At 42.9% G+C, this 5,479-nt stretch overlaps 1 long non-coding RNA gene across 1 annotated transcript; it reads right to left on the reverse strand.

Moving 5' to 3' along the window:
- Positions 1-3,753, reverse strand: LOC100952864. Its single transcript, XR_002774469.1, has 3 exons — positions 3,545-3,753; positions 1,617-1,730; positions 1-640 (listed from the first exon to the last, which is right to left on the reverse strand). It is a non-coding gene; the product is annotated as an uncharacterized LOC100952864 (long non-coding RNA).
- Positions 3,754-5,479: the final 1,726 nt, after the last annotated feature.

The following is a 5,479-nucleotide window of genomic DNA, read 5'->3' on the forward strand; positions in this document are numbered from 1 at the left end:
AAAAGCTTATGTCTTTGTCTTTATATGCAGCATGTTTAGTTTCCAAATGTCTTCGAAGCTTACTAGGGGCCAAAGAGCTATTTGATAAAATTTTCTTACATAGTACACACTGAGCATGAGGTGCATCTCTATTTCCAAAGTAAGTAAATCCAAAAGACAAATAACTTTCATCATATTTTCTTCTTTTTGGTTTTTTACTAAATGCTATTTTGTTGGAATTAGTCATAAATTTGACCTCGGGAAGCTCACTTTCTGATTTTTTAGAAACTGAAGGCTGCAACTGTTCATCTTCACTTTGTAATATTCCAACCTTTTGATCATTTGAGTCAGATACAATTTGGTAACAAAAAGATTCTACTTGTTTAAGATTTCCTTGTTTTAGCAACAGATCCATGGGCAATGAGTTCGTGGTACAAAACATGGTTAATTTAGAGTAAACATTGATTATCACAAATGTGTTGTAATCATAAGACAGGATACAAAGAAGACGAGCAATCATCAAAGAGATGACATACAGTAATATATCGGTTAATGTGTAAATGCTGCCTATGCATCAATGAGCAGATGGAACATCGTATGTTCGTGTATCAGGTGATCTCTCATTCGACTTCCTGGTGCTTTCAGGCATGGCACACCTTTTCTTAAAGGTAGATTATCACATAAAAATAAAAACTACTGTTAGCATCAATCTTTTTCTTAAAACTTATTAACCTAGGGAATATTAATATTCTATAAAACATAATTTGGGAATCAACAAGCTAAGAAATAAGAGTAAACATCTTTTTAAGAAAGGGAACTGGAAGAATTCGTGTCTCATGGTAGGCATTAGCAAACTTTTTTTGGTAAAGGGCCGTATATACATATTTTTGGCTTTTTGGGCCATACACTCTCTGTTGCAACTATTCAACTCTGCAGTTATAACATGACAGCAGTCATAGAAGAATAGGCATGGGTGTGTTTCAATAAAACTTTATGTACTAAAGCAGAGAGTATGGGCCATGATTTATCAGCCCTGTCTGATGGTACAGCATCTTGAAATTTCTTTTAGCTTTCTTATGCCTATTATCATTAGATTTATTAATTGTTGATAGTATTATACATACAAAGTCTCCCTTGAGGGCGAGCAACAATTCTGATGAGGTATATTAAAAATACATATACAATTCAAAATTTTGCAAAATACAGAATTCTGCTATATCAGAAATATCACATGTTAACAATGAAGAATAAATTGTAGCCCCCAAATTAGGTATCATTTCTTTGGAATTAAACATATATAAATATTTATATTATCTAAACTGAGGATTGTTCAAAGTAATATATATTTTTATGGATTACTCTGCATTCCACTATACTACAAGTGAAGACTTAATCAGGACCTAAAGAAAACATAAGCTCTTATTTTAACCAGGTTTATTCTTCATGTGATTACAAAAAAGCATAACTAAAAGGACAATGGTATTTAAGGATTACCAAAAAATACTATTAGCCCTGTAAGTTAAGGAATAGAGCTACTTTTGATTCATAATTTGGCTATAGAATAAATAAGCTTTGTGTTCTCATGTTAGATCCTGAATCAGAATGGCTCTCCTGTTAATGGCTAGAGGATAAGATACCTGAAATGAGTAGTATTCCCTTCTGTAGTCACTCTTCACCTTGACAGCTTGAAATGCAGACTCTTCAAAGGAATAAAATTAAGGGATGGGGTAGGAAGGGGAATAACCAAAAGCCTAGAATGAAAAAAATTAAAATTAGACACTGCAACAAGGAGAATTAACTACAAACCTGCAAGATAACCATTCATTACAATTTTGGATCTATGCAGTGCAAATGACTGTTCATTACAATGCAGATTTGGACTGAAACATAAGATACCTAGCAGTGTAAAAATTCTAGTATTTTCATTCTGCTTAATACCCTGGCAGCTTCACTGCTTTGGGATGCTCCCTCTACCCAATGACTTCATAGAAATACATTTCAAAAAAAACTCCAAACTTTCAAGGCCCACCTTAGTGGCTCATTCTTGTAATGCTAGCATTCTGGGAGGCCCAGGCGGGTCAATTGTTTGAGTTCATGAGTTCCAGACCAGCCTGAGCAAGGGCTAGACCCTGTCTCTAAAAATAGCCAGACATTGTGGTGAGAGCCTGTAATTCTAGCTACTTGTGAGGCTGAGGCAAAAGAATCATTTGAGCCCCAAAGTCTGAGGCTGCTGTGAGTTATGAGGTTACAACACTCATACTGAGGGTGACAAAGTAAGACTTGGTCTCAAGAAAATAAAAAAAAGAAAAAAAACCTTTCAAAATCTAAACTTAAATTTTCTAAGTACAGTTTTATCTTCATGTCTCTAAAACTAAGCACTGAATCTAAAATGTAATTATATGTTAGTGTCACATGAAATGTGTTTTGCCCTGAACATTTTTGTCCCCTCCATAATAAATTTCAGGTAATCAATGTTTATTGAGTGAACACTATTTATTATGTGCCGATAACTGTGCTTATTTCCTCATATCTACTGGAGTTGAGATCCATTAATAACTTCCCTCCCTTTAATGATACAGAAAGGTTAAGTTATTTAAGTTAACACCTGTAAGTGAAAGACCAAGTACAGAACCCAAAAAATTCAACTATGCAGCCCACCTGCATAGTCATTACTCTTTAAATTCCTCAAGCACTGAAAAAAACTTGGTTACCAAGAGTTAAGCTATGTAGATAAATGGGATTAACAATAGATCACAACTGCCAGAAAGTTAAGAGTCTTATACTGGCAACAACACAAAGCCCCGTTTCACATGGGGAGCAAAGGAGTGGTCGACTCTCCATCCACGGTCTTGATTCGGATTTTGCAAGAGAAGATCGTGGAGTGGCTAGTTTACCTATAAGATAAGGATCCCTTTCCCTTGCTGCCAGAGAAAGACACAGAAAGTAGGAAGTTTTATTTTGAGAAAAGAGGTCTTCATCTCCACAATTTCCTGAGGACAAAGAATCTGGACTCAAGAATAGTTTTCGTTCCACTCCCTGAAAGGGGGAGCTCTTATTTTTTGTCCCATCCGGTTAAATTGATAGATAACACAAGCCTTACACTCCACACCCTCAGCAGGTTCCAGCCGTGAATAATATCCTCAAGGGCAAGAGGGCAGGGTCAGAGTACAGGTCCCTTCCAACTTCTAAATGCTATATTTAGACCGCCGCCACACTGGGCGGCGCAGGCCAACTATCCCTGAGCGAATCCCAGTCACAGGTGCGCGCTGCCCGCAGCCCGCCACGTCTGGGGTGTCGCTTCCTGGCGCAGCCTACGCTCGTCTCAGGACTACTCTAGCGTTCCCGGGCAGCCGTCTCGGCTAACGATCACATGAAAACATCTCGGCACCCCATACCAGCTTTCTATTTCTTCTCCATCAACGACGGAGAACGGTCTTCGTCGCGGCTGGGCTGCACAGCAGCGCCGCGGTCCCCGGCTGAGCCTGCGACCGCCATTTTAGACAGCTCAAGGCAGCGGCCATTTCAGAGCGCACCACTTAGCCGCGGTGGCAACTCTGCTCCTCACCTTCACCGAGGCCTGAAACAGGGTCAAGAGCCAGTCGTCGCAGACTGGAGGGGGCGGGGGAAAGGAGGGGAATGAAAAACAAAACAGGGGAAAGAAGGATTCGGAGACAGGGTGATGCTCTCAGCCCAGAGATATCGTCTACGCCACCTCCATAGCGATCCAATTCGCAGCTGGCGCGCCCGCTGGTCTACAGATAAATTTAGCACTCTGGAGCACCCGAACCCTACAAACGCCCTGAAAGACTCAGTCACTGCCCAATCAGCACCAGAGCTGCTCCCGGCCACCAATCGGCACTGAGTAGAGGGGCGGGATCAAAAGAGAGAGCCAAGATCGGTTGAGGCGTGTCCCCCCAGCTCCAGCCGCTGCGCATGCGGTGAGGCTGGGTGTGAGGCGATTGTTCTCAAACTTCCCTGGCCCTCGCGGCCAGCAAGCTAGTTTAGAATGCAGATGTTTGGGTGCTGTCCCATAAGCTGGGGGCCCTGTAGGGCTGGAGTGGAAAAATGCACGAATTTGCATTTTAATCAGCCCAGGCGCGGGTGACTGTGTGGGGTCGCAGCGGCGCGGAGGAGCGCGCAAAGCCTGCAGCTGTGTCTTCCTCACCTCTTTGTTCCCCGAGGCCGCGCCCCAGGCCAGGTGATGCAGTCGCCGCCTCTTTTCCTTGGTTCCCCGCTAGAACCCTGAAGAAAATCCCCTCCTTCTCCCTCACCCCCTGCCTGACCTTTCGGGCGGCCCTCGGTGGGCGACCGGGGACGGGTGGGGAATGGCTGCGCCGCGGCTGCCCCGCGACACCCCTCTCAGTGGCGCGCTCCGCGAAGGCGCGCCCGGCAGCCTGCACCCACCTGCCCACCCACTTGGGAATGCTCATTCTGCGGGCTGCAGCAATCCGCTATTTGAAGTTTAAGCCATAATTCTACAACCTCGACGCTTTTCAAAAACAGCACAGACAAAGCCGTGCTGGGCGCTTCCATTTTGGGGAAACTCCGTCCATGGGGACCTGGAGTCCGTTTTTCCAAATTGGCACCTTGAACAAGATGCGCTTCACGAGAGGGAATTTGTTAAAGGGCGGGTAGCGTTAGATAGAAGGTCCCATTGTTTGCAATATTTTAGCCTTTCGAGGCTCCGTGGACATGACTAAATGAAAATTGGATCGTGTTTTCAGGAACTGCGCCAATGACAGAAAATTCCCAACTTGGGGTCAAAAGTAAGGGCAGCTTTTGATTTTACTAAATATGCTTCTTCAATATGTGATCAAATCTCTTCGGTATTTAAAGAAGCCAAATCCTTAATAACAGTTTTCAGTATAGATAATTTACATAATTTTCAGTATAGATGATTTCCTACGACTAACATTTAGTCTCAGATTTTTTTTTTTTTTTAAGAGACAGAGTTTCACTCTATCGGCCTGGGTAGAGTGCCATGGCGTCACAGCTCACAGCAACCTCCAACTCCTGGGCTTATGCGATTCTTTTGCCTCAGCCTCCCAAGTAGCTGGGAGTATGGGACTACAGGTGCCTGCCACAACGCCCGACTATTTTTTGGTTGTAGTTGTCATTGTTTGGCAGGCCTGGGCCGGATGCGAACCCTCCAGCTCTGGTGTATGTGGCTGGTGCCTTGGCCACTTGAGCTACACGCACCAAGCCAGTCTCAGATGTTTTAAAGACATTTACAGCAGCTTCATCTTGCCCTATAGTAGGCTGTCCGTAGGTCACTATCATTTTAAAATTATTTCTTTTAAATTGGTTTCATTTGAACGTTAACCACAAAAGTGGACATCATTTTGGGTGAGTGTGAGGTTTTATTTGCAGAGCAAAGAAATTTTATTTTGTAACTGCAGAAGTTCTCAAGCTTCAGAAAAACCTTGGAATATCTCATATTTTCATGTTTTATATTTCATTCAAACCTTTCACATACACGCTCCCAATCTAATCTTCACAG

The sequence above is a fragment of the Otolemur garnettii genome, unplaced genomic scaffold, assembly GCF_000181295.1.
Source record: "Otolemur garnettii isolate 467f Iridium unplaced genomic scaffold, OtoGar3 scaffold00001, whole genome shotgun sequence".
NCBI lineage: Eukaryota > Metazoa > Chordata > Mammalia > Primates > Galagidae > Otolemur > Otolemur garnettii.